The sequence below is a fragment of the Leuresthes tenuis genome, unplaced genomic scaffold (genome assembly GCF_036924035.1).
Source record: "Leuresthes tenuis unplaced genomic scaffold, fLeuTen1.0.hap1 SCAF_14, whole genome shotgun sequence".
NCBI classification, from domain to species: Eukaryota; Metazoa; Chordata; class Actinopteri; order Atheriniformes; family Atherinopsidae; genus Leuresthes; species Leuresthes tenuis.
In genome coordinates this window covers 17151837-17167232 of record NW_027325368.1, presented here as the reverse complement: position 1 = coordinate 17167232, position 15396 = coordinate 17151837, and the positions used below count along the sequence as shown (strand labels likewise).

Here is a 15396-nt window from a genome sequence, read left to right as displayed (position 1 = left end):
ATACTCTTTTGAACAAATTCCAAATGCTTTAGCTCATCCGTGCAAATAGTTATGTACAACTGTCTGCTGTGTCCTATTTCATTACAGTATGTTACAGTAAACTAATTAGACCAACATGTATTATTCTGGTTCTCTGTGACTCCCCCCCCCCAGAACATCTCAGTGTAAATTAATCATTTCATGAAGTCAATCCATATAAAATGGTTGAACCAATCTTCATAATAACATACTGTTTTGTTTATTTTTTCTTTCTTTTGGAAACGTGTCTTGGAAATGAACCTGATCTCAGGTTAATTCTGACTTTTGCTAACAAAGAGGAATGTGTGTAGTTAGATGATCAAACATTTCTCTTAAACAGATTACAGGTCCATGAACCGTTTACCTGACAAGCATAAAGAAACAGAACACAACATTTTGTTACAATTTCTAGCCAGGAAGGAGCACTTGAGTTGGATACCTTGTTGAGGACAGCTCGGATATTTTCCTGTTGCAGCTATAATTTTACCAGATGACTTCTCCTGCCTCTTGCCAACATGGCTGAGCATTTTTGTCATGTTTGTGAACGATGTCGCCTGCATTTGTCATGAATATCCCTTTTGAGGGATTTTGAACAAGTTAAAAGCTTTTGGAGGTCAGCTGTTCTGTGGCTCTGTTTGTGTGATATGTTTGGAGAAATGCATATACTGCAGGAATTTTCCTATGAAACACACATTACTAGAGGAATGATGTTGCTGGAGCCCTGATTGAGACATTTATCCTCTGGTACATCTTCTGCTCTGAAGACTGAATGTAATTATCCAATGCTAAAAAAGGATCACAGAAGCTCCATATTGATGATTAATTGAAGGATTTTTCTCCCAAAAAGCAGCTATTGGGAGAATGATGAGATAGAAGCTTCCCTGAGAGAATACTCAAGCCATCAGGGTCCTTGAGCTCCTAAAGGAAGCTGTGGGCTTCTGGCAACGAAGACACACAGAGATGATTCGAGTCCTCCCCATGGAGCATCCAGTTAAAATTCAAGGACCCTCTTCATCCCTCATTTTTGCTGCCTCTAATGCTTATCACTCCCACTTTGCCTCTTGGCGAGGTCATGGTTGAAAAGTTTCAATGATGGCCCAGGAGGCCAAGAATAATCATCTATGTGTGTGCATGATCTATGTGTGTAGCCAAGCACAAGATCGACCTTATATGTATACAAAGCCATGTGTTTGTCCATGTGAGAATCATGTGTGGATGTGGAGGTGATTGCAAGATTATCAGACTCTCTGCTGGGTGCTCACGACACCATTTGGTAAATTAAACAGGTCGTCTGATGTGAAGCAAGCGAGTATTTTAGCATCTCCCCTGTGAATTCCTCTTCATAAAATATTGGAAAATTCAAAGTGCAACATTTTGGGATCCATTTCAGGGCAGTCAATACTGTTACCTTAAACACCAAACATGTCAGGCGTGTTAAACTGCAAGATGTAAGTGCGCTGAAAAGAGATCAATGGCGGTCTTTGGGATAAAAACACAGGGAAATAAGCAGTCTGTTGCATGCTACACCATCAAAGTTATGCAGCACAACTCTGCAACACATTCATGACCGCAATTTACATACTGATAAACAGCCCACAGGATTAATGCTGGAAGATACACAAACATGTTGTCAAAACAGCCACAAAGACGCATCAAATGTGAACGCAAACCAACTCCAGTCCCTTCCTGTCAGCTTAGTATGCCGTCCTTCCCAAGGACGAAAGAGAAAGAATCTGTTCTATCTTCATGTGATAGTGAGTGAACTGGTGGGAGGAATGAGAGGCAGCAAGGAGAGAAGGAGAGGGAAGCGTGAGCGCTGCAGGAGAGGTGGTGACAGCTCGCCGTTTCAAAATAGCCTGAATAGTGCAGCTTCAAAATAATTCCCTTTTTCTCCCCGATCCTAATTTCAACCACAGTGTCTGAATTATTTATTCTAGACCAATGACATGCAGGAAAAGGGATGAAGAGTCATTGCTCTATTTTGATTCACATAATAAATTCATGACTCGATCTTTAAAAGGAGAAAGAAGCGGGCAGGGGCGGAAGGCAGGGCACAGACAGTTCAGGGTTTAGGACAGGTTCCAAGTGCCAAAGAGTGTAAAACACGAGTCAAACAGGAAGCAGCAGAGGAAAGATGAAACTTAATGAGTCTTAAGAAATAGAAAAGGATGTCAAGGCTTTGGAGACAAATATATAAAACCAACCTCTCTGTAAAAATCTATTCACCCAATATCAGAGCAGACACAGACTGTTACTCAAGCTCAGCTGAGAAGGAGGCTGAGAGCCGGTGAGGAAAATAAAGGAAGGAGAAAGACCATCAAAAAGCTAATGTTTGATTACCACATTATGATACTGTATAAGACAATATTCTTTGGCCTGGATATCAAAAGGGGGGTTATACAACATTCAAGTGCCATAATTTCACAGTTGTTTTAGACTGTAACGCTCTCCAACAAAGAGTGTTGGATTAGGGTTGTTTGTAAAGTTCTGAAAAACTTCCATCACATATTCTTGGCAAGTGATTTAAGTTAAAAGCATCTGTCTTTGTCTTCAGTGCAGAAATCCAACTGGACTGAATTTTCTGTCAAAAAAGAATTCACCTTCCCAGGCAGGATTTGTGGCATTAGGATCTTGAGAGAACCCATCTTTCCAGGCTTCAGTCTAAGGCCAAGTTTTACGATGGCTTTGCGCCTGCCGCAATGTTTTGGTGCTGAAATGTATGTATTCATTCAAGACATGCAGACGTAAGCTGGCACCCGAAAGGCCCGAAAACAGTGTTTTCAGTCTGGCCCTGCTGAGTTTCCCCTTCAGAGAGCACATTTCAAGGAGAGGATTGTTTAAATTTATCATGCAGGCTCATTTACTATACTTTCCCAGCAATTCCATTATTATCCACTGAAAAAAAAACCAACATATCTTAATTTTTGCATTTTGCATGGCTGTGATAGTTGTCGGGCTGAGGGTGGACAGGAGTTCCATAATACTGGCAAGAGGAGAGAGTCTGTGAAGGAAGAGAATCTCCATTCATGGGATCTTGTTTGGAATGCCAGTAGAAAATATTATCAGAGTGACAGCCAAGCAATGCTATTCTGAACACATGTGGACTGAAGGAAAGCAAAGGCTAATTGAATTCTTTATCTACAAAGAGTCATGCAACGCTTGCTGCACCATACATATTTGCAGCACTGTATGTTTATGTTACTCCTTTCATTTATGTTTTGCTATTTTCACACATGAACATCAGACTTTTTTTGGAGAAAGAATGGACAATTTGATTCCTTTTTTTCGCAGTTGGTGCTCACACAAACACATCACAGCAGGAGGCTTTCTGCTGGAGATGAACTCTCCAGGCTAAAGAATGCAAGGAAGGGGGTTCTAGGGAATGGGTGTCTGTAGCATGCAAGTAGCAGCACATTATGGAGAAATGACAATTGCTGTATTTTCTTTATAACAAGTTAAGAAAAGCAGATAAGTATTGCATGCATCTGCATGTATCAACAATAATAAGAAGTCAGTAGAAACAACAAAATCTCACCATTGTTTTAATGGATGCACCATAATTTCTGTAGTTGGAATGTGATCTTCCACATTTCCACACTGAGATTTTCTCTATGTGCAGAGGACTACAGTGTTAGTGTTACTCTGTTAATATTACATTGGGTTCAGAAGGAATTACTGTACAGATGCCACAATGATGACTATAAAAAGACAAACATCTTTGAAGAAAATACTAGCAGACAGAAAAAAAACGAGCACTTCCACAGCCTGACAGGTGTGTAAGTATATATTTCTGCTTTTTTTTTCTTTCTCAGAGACACTTTTTTTTCCCAGGAAACAATTGGAAAAAAGGATGTTTTGTTGTCTGGCTAATACAATAGTTATAATTTACAGACAAAAAGGAAGCGAGGCAAATATAAAGAGAAGCAACTCGCCACAAGCCTGTGTCCTCTGTAAACAGACAAGGCACTTTAACAGCCCCACTGAAACACAATGAGTCATGAGCATCATTGCACCAAACAGTCTGTCTTGCAAGAACACGAGCTGATGAAGAACATCCCTACATTCATTTGGATTTACTTAATATCACTGAATGCAAATGAGCATTATGATAATTTATTCCATCTTAGTTTTACCTTTTGATTCAAGATAGACATTCTCTGAAAGCAGCCTCTCTTGTCTGGCTTTTGTTTTCAAATGGTGTAAAAATACCCCGACTGCCTTGCTACATGGAAACAAATCTCGGACAAATTTAAAGCTGGTGAAAAACACAGAGTTCAACACGCAATGGAGTGCATGATTCAAGGCGGTGTTGTTATATGAATGTGAGGAAAAGCCAAGCAGAGAGGCATTTAATTTAGAAGAGGGAGCTAACCTTTAGCTTTACAGTAATCTAACAGATACTGTGTACATTTCTAGCTCTAATTAAACTCTTGGCCTTTTAGTTATAAGTGACACATATTAAGTACAAAGCAACACATATGTGCCGGCATCCCTGAGTGACTTCCACATGCCTCCAGTCCTGCAGGGAGAGAGACTACACCAATGCATGTGTGCATTACTTTGTGTACACGCCAATGTAGAATAATCCTCAGGCCTCTTCATGCCTGTTTGTGTAGCAGTGAGGCAGAAGTAATGACTGAATCTGTGCTCCCTCAGAGCGAAATGTGTGCGTGTATGTGTGTTTGTGAAGAACAAGGGGTCATCGCTAAAGGATGGTAAAGAAAATTTCTGTCTATATTTACATTGAACAAACTGCTCTCCCACTAGTGAGGAGTGATTATCGAGAATGAAATTTAAACAGCAGAAATCTTTGCATTTGTTAATATTTACTTCAAATGTTCTCTTTAGCTCAAGGAAACACAAACAAATTCATGCTGAAGATGTCTAAACATTTTTTGATAGATGTTTTTTAATTAGAGAAAGTGCATAGTGGGGGTGGATTTTCCCCATCATTAGTCAGTTGACATTCAATTAAAGTCAGCTTTATATGACCGAGTATTGTAAAGTTCCTTCAAGGAGTTTTACAATATGTCATTAGTTCCTCAGTCTGGACAAGGAATGATTTCCCTCAAAAACTTCTACTTTCTACTTTACCCAATGAATTCCATGTCAACAAGCCTACATTGACACAATCTTTAAAAACATCTGGTGAACAAACGGGGTGTGACCGGAGGCAGAGTGAAACAGGGCATCGTCCCATCCAGGAATTTGATAAGACATGAGATGTATCATACATTTTTGTACTTTTTACTGCAACTGAGGAAGCGTGCTATGCCCTGATTACCAGTAAATTTAGATTTTGGTTTTGTCTACATTAAAATCAGCTACAAAATCAGCAGCAAACAATAGTAAAATTTATGTGAACAGTTATTTCATCAATCTGATAGAAGTGATCTTGATTATAAGATTCAAACATAAGTCTTTACATGGACGCTAAATAAAGAAAACAGAAACCCTTTTGACATGTAAAAAGTGGCCCAGACTGAAGACCTGCAGAAAATCTAACAAAGGAAGAAAGAAAATAGGAACTAGAAAGGCTAGAAAAGACAGGGGCCAACTTCTCCTGCTGTCTATAAACAAGTGGAGAGTGAAAGTGGACCTTTCACAGCTCAACTCACTCTGCCACATCCAGGAGTCTGGGGATGAAACTCAGAATTTTTCTCAATGAATTTACCGGTGTAGAGCACTGTAAGAATATCAAATAAAGATGTTCAACAACCTTTAACTCCTCTAAGACTCTTCTTAAAAAGGAAGTGCCAGCCATAGATCAGTTAAGTTTTGCTGCCACCTTGTTTCTCCCTCTCAGAAACTCATCCCTTCACCTTACAGGGTTTGGGGTTTGAACATGTGCAGAGGAATCAGTCAGGAACAATTTATCCCAATCAGAGAGAAACAATCAGTTTAAGTACAGTAAAAGCCAAAGGTTTGGACACACTTTTCCATACATTTTGAATGAGTGGTTGTGGCCAAACCTTTGATTGGTTGTGTACATGGTGACATTTTTATTTTGATCAGATTATCAAAAGTTTTACACCATCCCACTTATTCTGATTAAGCCTGGTACAATCAGTCTTATTGAATTGATGTGTTATGTGTCATCTGTATTCTTATTTGACTATAAATTTATTTAAATGTGGTCCATGGAAACACAGCTTTTGTCATCTTCCCATCTGCTGTCACTGGGGTGGCTGTAGTTTAGGAGCACTCATCTGCCAATTGGAAAGTTGGTGGTTCGATTCCCACATGTCGAAGTGTCCTTGGGCAAGACACTGAGCCCCATCATGTTGCCTTCATTGCATCCATTGGTGTCTGAATGTTTGTGACAGAAAAAAGCACCATACAGCCCGTAAAATTGCATAGACTGGCACGTGCTATATGAGGGCGCGTGTGTAAATCGGTGAACATGGCATGTAGTGTCTTAGAGTCCTTTGAGTGGATCAATTAGACTATAAAAGCTCTAGATAAGTACAGTCCATTTACCGTTACAAGCAAAATTATTCACTTTAAATAATGCTTGATTCATTTTCCAGGAAACTGTAGGTGAGATTTAGGAAATTTTATTCATCCAAAGGAACATTGATAATCAACATAAAAATATGTGATATTTTAATAATTACAAGTATGATCATCAATAAAACCACTTACCTTATACTACGTGGGTGCCCCTAATGTTATACAACCAAATCTGACCAGTAAAGGCATGGACTCTCAGAAGTTGTCTTGTGGTGTCAAGCACTAAGACGTGTGACGCTGATCCTGCATGTCCTGAAAGTTGCTAAATCAGAGTTTCATTCAGATGCTGACTTGGATTGGGTTCTGGGGAAATCAGAGAAATAAATGGATATATCTGGTCTGCGATGTTTAAATGGTTACCATTAAAACAATATCCATCTGAATTCCAGATGTTCCCAGCTAGACATGCTCAGAGCCTCATTCCGCTTCTGTTTGACCTTTTTTCAGAGTGCACCCCACCGCCATCTCCTCCCGAGATAAATGATGGGCACATGCATGGCAGTCCACATGATGTAAAGGAAAATGTAATTCATCAACCAGGTCACCGTTCTGTACTGCTTCATGATTCATTTGTGATGCTCATGTGTCCACTGTACAGTAGGCGCTCTTGGCGGTAAGCAGAGGTCAACATTAGAGCTCTGGCCAATTTGCTGCTTAGCAGCCACATACACAATGAGCTGACACCTGTCTGTTAGACCTAGCGTTATATCTTAAGCAACTCGTGCTACTGTAGCTGTTATATGAGATGGTCACCGTCGCTCCTCATGTGCATTAGAGAGCCCCGATATTCCTTCTTCACATCCCACTTAGTAGACAATAACCACTGCATACCAGAAACATCCAAAAATACCTGCTGCTTTGCAGATATTCTGACCCAGTCATCTATCTATTATAATTTGGTTCATGTCAGAATTTCTGAGATCCTTTTGCCTCTAATTCATGCTGCTTCCAACACATAAGATTGAAAAGCTGATTGCTCACCTGCTAGATAATATATACAGCCCCTCTTAAGGAGCCACTGTAATATGATAATCAATGCTATTCACTTTACGTGTCAATGGTTCTAATATTGTGACTGATCGATGTACACGAGTATTTATATTGTAGCAAGTCAGTTTGACTTAAGAGCTAAAAAAATATATTTTCACACAAGTATAAAATGCTTGTAAGGTATTTTAACATCATAGAACATGTCTTTTCTGACCTTTTCTCTCTCAGTCCTTCTGAAAGGACACCACCTTGTAGTTTCTATGGGGATCAGGGAGCAGAGCTCAAGAAATGATACTTGAATCATTAAAACCCCATCTGAAGAACTGGGGCGCAACACTCCATCAGTGCTATCAGCTGAGCCTTCCTCTCAACAGGAAGATGCGGTTTGTATTGTGCCTGGATAGACAATCAGAGGAGGAATCGATGGTTATACAGGATTCTTTAACGGAGTTCTTACAGATCAGAGAGTCGTTGATCTACTGAAAATCCCAGATGGAGAAAACGACAGAATGGAGAGAATGAGAAAAGAGATGTATGAAGCATACAAGGGGCACTCGGCATGTGCCACATACATTACACGCGCACATGGTCACATACACCCCTGCAGTGCTCTTGCCTTGAAATCATGCTGCTGGAGTTAATGAATAATGCCCCCTCTTCCCCAAAGGTTGTATCTACAGATGGCATTAGATGGGAATTTATGCACACACACAGAGGAAAGGAAGAGGACAGGTGGAGTGAATACAGGGGAGTAGGGATATTTTATAGGTGGTCATTAAAGATAAGGTGAAATTATTTAACCTGCATTTATAGTCAATTAACAATACCAGAAATGTGTACACTTTCATGAGCACACATACATAAGAGTAATCTCATTGACCTACATTTATTAACATTTGTGGAGAGACAGGAAGCACAGGTGAGCAGAACCAAGAACTTCATGACCTACTTAAACATTTAATGATATCTGAGTAACATTAGTCTTCAAAGAAACAGGGCAAGTGATGATATACACACACACACACACAACTGTTGGATGTGACTCCCCTCACTGAGTCAGTAGAAATAGAAGACATTGTTAAACCACAATATTTTTCTTTTCAACAAATATTACAATTAATATAGTATTATACCAACTGAGAAAAGCTGCCATCGCAGCTACAGTCTTGATACACAAATAAAATAGGACAGCAGAAAAGGAAGAAAATATAGAAAAAGGATAATTTTGTATTTGACAAAAAGCAAATATTAATTCAGACATTCTTCCTTATATAACAAAGATAGGTGCTTTTGGACCACAGGAACCTATTTATAGTTTTTACATCTACTGGAGGCAGTTCCCCTTTGTCTTTCCATATAACAACTGTGGCCAGCTGTTAAGCTCTTACTTCAAAGTGATGTTTTCAAAGTTTTCTTAACATGAGGGGAATTGCCTGAGACTCAGCTGTCTGATGACTGATTGAACAGATAAACTCCAGTGAACTGCAACTTTGATGACAGGAGTCTGGTTGTGTTAATATTTACTAATTGTTTGCATGATCAGTTGCTGCTTCAGTGCAATTAAAATCACTTAACCAATGTTGATAGTCATAGCGAGCTGCAAATTTGCAGTGCCTGTTCAAGCTTGAGCTTGAAGGTTGATAAACCGCCTGCTTTAATGCAACTGTTGTAGAAGCTAAGCTTCATATTCTTAATAGCCTGCAAAATGCCAGTGTTGTTTCTATGACATCGTCTACTTTGATTTATTAGTTTGATTACAAAAGGAGCTGACAAAGTACAACATTAATTGCAGGTACGTGATGTTGCTGCAAAGAGCTTTTTGACTTAAACAATTTATTTTTCTGCTTTCGGTGATTGAACAAGACACGTCTTTAAGAGGGCTCAGAGTGAGCTGAGGTGAAGTATAAAGCTTTCTTCTTTATGAGAAAGTGAATTTGTAATTAGCAAAGAAAGAGAACAACATCTCTAATCTGTATTTGAGCATTTACTTTAAAGACATTGTGAATGACTGAATGGATGTTTGTGTCAGACTGAGTAATGACAGAGAGCCAGATGCTAATGCATTAAGTGTAAGACATCAGGTGACCTTAAGACTTTCCAATCGGTCCCAAGGAGCTGTGAGTGAAACAGACCGACAGGGAAAGTGGAGAAGGACAGACAGAAACTGACTGCAGAAATGAACAACAACATTTGAAGCCCTGGGGTCGGGTCTGGAAAAATACGGTTGGGAAAGTAAATTAGAGTAAACGGAATGGAAAGCGGAAGGGCTGCAAGAGGAAAAGAAAGAGAGTGAGATAATTCATTGTGAGGGAGGAAGTAAAAAAGAACACAGACAGAGGAAGAGGAGGTGCTAAAGGCCATGAGCTTGTAATTGAGTGATGAAGGAGGCTGAGCTAATAGGGATGCAGTTCCCACCTGCATTTAGTCTGAGTTAGAGGCCTGCTCCCTCATTACCTACTGGGATCATGCCCTTTATTTTACACTGGAATTGTGCGACAACATCGTCAACCAGCACCTGAAAACCATCATAACCTCTATGGACAAACACATATATTCAAATGCACGCACTAATGGCAATAACACACCCATTCAAGGTGAGTAATGCAGGAAGCAAGACTGTTAAATCGGATTCACCTCTAATGCAACACAAGGCTCTGTACTGTGATGCCACCAGTTAAAAAAGACTGGTGCTTTATTGTGTGTGTTTATGTGTGTGGATTAGCGTAAAGGGTGGGTGCAGATAGCTGTGGGCCTTGGGGATGTAAGTCTTTGACCTTGTCAGTGCAATCACCTCAATTATGGTCCAGCAGTCTAACAAAAGCAATCCGCCATGTAGGACATCCTTAAGACCCTTGATGCATTTCTCAAGGTTGGTCATCATCCTCAAACACACGCACGCACGCACAGACTTATACACAGCTGTGCACATGCTGAGATCAAAAGCTCCTTCAACAGACCCACATACCACAGGTCACCTTCCTGATCAAATCCCCACAGTGCAGACCACCATGGATTGTTTTCTCTTTTCACACACTCCGTCCAGTAAAAGATGATCCTCACATCTACCTTCCAGAGGCTTGAACCTTCTGTGCTTCCTCAACCCTTAATTTAGAGGGAGCTGTCACACCACTTCAGCTTTGTTTTTCGAGCTCTGGACATCAACTGTATTATTCATAATGCAATAATAACCACACATTTATGAGATTATAATTGCAGTGGTGACAGGTTGAATGCTAACATGGTGGCAACACAAAAATGAGACATTATCACTACTTAAAGTTGATGCAATGAATGATACCACGCAACTTCATATTTACATTATAGTGCTAGGGCAACATAATCATTAATAAACTGAAACCATGCCTCAGGCCACCTGACAAATCTGCTCTGACAAGGGCATTTTTTTTCTTACTTTTTGGTTTAACAATTTAAAATGGCAAAGCCAAAAGGTAAGAAGGTTACCATTAAATTTATATATTTTTTCTCTCCTGCTCTTCAAATAATATGCTGGCCATCAATAGCACTGTGCTTGAAACCTCCTGACCTTACACCCTTCAGATAAATGAAGAAACTGATTTGTGCACTCTGCTATCATGCATTCATTACACTGGTGGCTGGTGAAAGTCACCCAGTTTGTGCTGCTGCCTACTGACAGCAGCTTGGACATTTAGATCATCAGCATTATGAAGTAACTGACGAGGGTGAAGAAATAACATCACCCTTTTGTAAACGCCGTCAATTTCATAATTTGACATTAAGGGTTTAAGTCAACTGTTAAGCTTCAATCCCTCAAAATGTTAGGCTGTGAAGCACCTGTGTTCATCTTTGTGATAGTAAGCATGTGTACATGACAGTAGAAAAAAAAAGAACAATTGTGTTTGTCCAAAGAAAACTTTTATAATGCACGTTGACAAATTTATCCTTAATTTTGAAATCTTACAAAGCCTCACTTCTCAAAACAGAGCTAACACACCTAGATATTGGAGTTGGGTATCAAATTACTCCCGGATGTATACACTCTGGACTCAGATGGACTCCACTTATAATCAAAGTTCAATCTTTTTTGCATCTTTTTATAAAAACAACACTAAAATGGATATTGATGTGGCTTAATTCCCAATACGGCTGTTGAAGTGCTTTGTCAGTTAACTTTAGCTTGCATAGCAAACCTGACCTGTTGCACCGTGTTAGACTTAACAGCTACATGCTAGTGTGTGTGAAATGAATACGGACAGATTTCAAGCAAAATTTTCCAATTTTCCAATAATAGCGTAATTATAAATCATATTATCATTATATAAATAATTAACCATAATTTCAGCTCATTGCCACCTAAGAAGTAACCAGGCCTTTTTGCACCTGTGCTTCACTACATTCTCTGTGGAGGCTGCCCAACATTTGCACTACTTACAATAGCCTTTTTTTGTTGATATAAAATTCACTAGCATCACAATGGACTAGATTAATAAAAATATAGTTTCTTATTGCTCTCCTCAGATAACTATGTTCACAGTGATAAGTAAAATAGACTGGCTAATGAGAGGTGCAGCACAACACATGAGCCTGCCTTTAATTTGGTTTACATATCAGTAGAAACTATGCAGAGCCTACGCTGTTGCCTGCATAAGTAATCAAAGTTGATATGAAGATTATTACTTGTATGCTGACGTTTCTGTATCAGTTTGCTATCATGAACTAGCAACTATCAAAGCAGCCCTACCTTGAAATTAATTGGATATTAGTTTAAAATGAACTGAATGTTAATTTCATTTGTTTGCTCTGTGCGCTCACATTTAGACCCCCAAGTCACTGCTTAACACAGATCGTAGGCTATCACCACCACATGATGGTTGTATCTGTTTCGGCCATTCAGCAATACTTGTACAATATGGGGTTTTGATCAAAATTAACTCAGCTTACTTTAAGGTGCATAATTTGTTCATGTTTTATGTAACATAGCTGTAAAAAGAGCATTATGTCGAGTTATTATTGACATATCGCATAATTCAACCTCTAACTCAGAGGAATGTGGCTGTACTATCATTCTAATTAGGACTAATAGCCAAAACTGTCAAAATGTAACTTGACATAAACCTGATTCTGCCTCACAAAGCTGCAGCAGGTTTTTATAAATAAATGAAACACTCTGCTTTTTTATTGATTATATGTGTGTCTATTCCTCTCTTCACCTTCTTTACCCATGAGTGGCTGAAATCTACAATTTTTCTACTGTTTCCACTCAAGGAAAAAAGGAATCTGCAATAAACACCTGTCAACACAGAAGCCAAACTGTTCGATCCACATTCTCTTATTTTTCCATCAGCCTCCAAACTCTTTCTGTCTTTGACTTGGTGCCTTAAACCATTGCCTTAATCTTATTGAATTTGATTTTGTGTCACTGTTCCTGTCTTTCTGTCTCTGTTGATGATGTCTTCTTTTGTTATCTTGATGACGATGATGACCAAGGATGCAACACTGAATTATAACTAATTTTTTGTCAAAGTTTCAGTCTTTTCAGAATATTTTACTAACTGAACAGCAGGGAAATCTGTGATATCATGTTTCTGATGTATGATATGCTATATGGGTTAACAAAATACACTGAAGAATGTGCATGTTTGCATTGAAATTGTGTTGTTGTTATAGAAGAGATCATAGGATTGGATCATTACTGGTGATATTTGTGGAAGGAAGGTAAAAAAGAGGTAAAAAAGCTGAAAAGACAGGTTTACATAACCGAGCGCAAAGAGCAAGTGAGGAAGAAGGGTTTTGATTTAAGGGGTCTCAGTGCTCTATCAACCCTCTCAGCAGCACAACAGTTACCTTTGTTTTAGTTTTGTTGACAGGAAGATGAGATTTTGAACATCGATAAAGTGAGAAACCCAAACAAGTTAATGAGGAACAGGAAATAAAGAGTTAACCGTATGAATACAGACAGAATTTTTCCTTACACTGAAAAGCTCCCACTGGTGTTTTACATTTTCATGTCGGCTCTGGATGTATGGGAACAACAGTAATTTGAAGTGGCGTCTGTGATCAGGCTGCACCGATGATATGCTTTGCTCAAGTTCAGGCAACCATAAAAATTGCCACGAAATCTATCCCAATCCCTCACTTTCATTGTTGAGAAGGCAGACAGGAAAGTAGCCAAGCATGCTGTCCGGAGGGGGGATTCAGGTGTCTGTAATTGCTTTGCCAGAGAATGCAACAGGAGATATGATCAGGGGGAAAGTGAGAGAAGTGACAGTCTATAATTGGAAATGGAGAAAGAAATTGTGTGAAAAGATTAGGAGAGAGAAAGGGGGATTAGGTAAGAAGAAACAGGTACTGCTGGCTGAAACACCCCATGCAGACTTGTATGTCACAGGCCAAACGCACATTGCCACTGTGTGACATAACACAGGATCGTACATGTCATTTTACCTTGCATGATGTCTTGCAGTGTAGCTGCTCGATAAGAAGGTCTATGCAAGTCTTAGGCTGCACAAACAAGTCAAGTTTTTCTCAGCTGCAACACAAGCTTAACCTTTCAGTTTTCTATATTGCACATTATCAGGATGCACACTGTTTGCGCAGTGCATAACTCATATGCCAAGTCTATGTAATGATCCAGAAAAAGAGTTTTGCCCGGCAACGTGAAACATGACAATATTCCGCGAGTCGTTTATTTACATACATCCCTCAGACAGCTTGCAATTACAATATGCCTCTGGTTGCAAAACAATAATTTGATAACAAGACATGTCTAAAAAAAAGTATGACCTCACACAGACATACACATAATCTCTAATCCTCCTTCCTTTTGCTGGAAATGTCTGAGGGCAAGTGAGGAGTCTTGTCAGTGTGGGTAGTCGTCAGCCCAGAAGATCAGCAAACATACAGTTGTGTTTTTCAGTGTCTATTTTTATTTTGTGTGTTTATATTCAAAATATACATGCCTATGTTTTTGAGTTTGTGAAGTATAATTGAACGTACCCAGGACTGAAACGTGGTCCCTGACGCCTCCTCATCTGTCCAGCTGTGAGCGTGTTTGAATCTGTTTTCCTCTCCTCTTAGCCGACAAGTGGTTGTCACTGCTCCTCAAGGCGAGCCCTTCAATCCCCCTCAGTCCGCCTCCCTCTCACACGGTGGCATCAGCAGCTGTACCAAGCCAACCTTTCATTCCCTTCTTCTTTCTCCTCCTCCCTCCTGTCCTTGTCTCCTGCCAGCAGGCTTGTGTGTACAGTACACACCTCCTTCTACACCTTGTTGGTTATCGCACCCCCACAAAAAAAGATGCTGGCCTTTAAAGAAGCTCACATGAGACTTTCTCTCTCCTTCAGTCAGTGCTTCTCAGTGGTTCAGGGTGCCCTCCATCTCCCCCACGGCATGGACGTGGGATTGTGGGAGACGTGAGGATAGATGAAGAAGGAGCGTGCTGTAGCTGTTGCCCGTGCCTCCTTCAGTATGAGCGCCTCTCTCTCGCTTAGCATGCTTTTCATCTCTCTCTCTCTCTGCTCTCTCACTCTTTATCTCTCACCACTCCCTCGCTCGCTCTCCTCACTCACTGTCTAGCTGCTCCTGCTCTGGCTGTTGGCTCCACGATCTAGTGTGCAGCCGAGCGTATGGTGGACTGAGTGGCTCTAAACAACCAGGCAGGAAGAAAAACAAAGAGAATGAGGGCAGGAATTAGAACATGGAAAACTGGGAAAGAGAGATATGAAGGCAAGCATGGAGAGAAAGATGACTTCTACAGCTAATCATAGCAATATAGTGAATATAGTGTAATAATAATAGTGTATAGTATAGCGTAAGTAAAATATCTTACAAAATCTGTGTTTTTTCCAGATCTCTTCTTGACTTTTCGAATGATCTGCATCGTTATATTTACTGTCA

The 15396-nt window shown here is 39.8% G+C and overlaps 1 protein-coding gene across 1 annotated transcript in view; it reads right to left on the bottom strand.

Annotated features, from left to right (window-relative positions):
• The window catches only part of LOC140269024 (leucine-rich repeat and immunoglobulin-like domain-containing nogo receptor-interacting protein 3), a 42602-nt gene extending 27546 nt beyond the window's left edge, over positions 1-15056 (bottom strand). Inside the window, exon 1 of the mRNA XM_072364050.1 lies at positions 14497-15056. The gene's annotated coding sequence lies outside the window, so the exon portion shown is untranslated. The remainder of the gene's footprint in view (positions 1-14496) is intronic.
• Between the last annotated feature and the right edge of the window lie 340 nt (positions 15057-15396).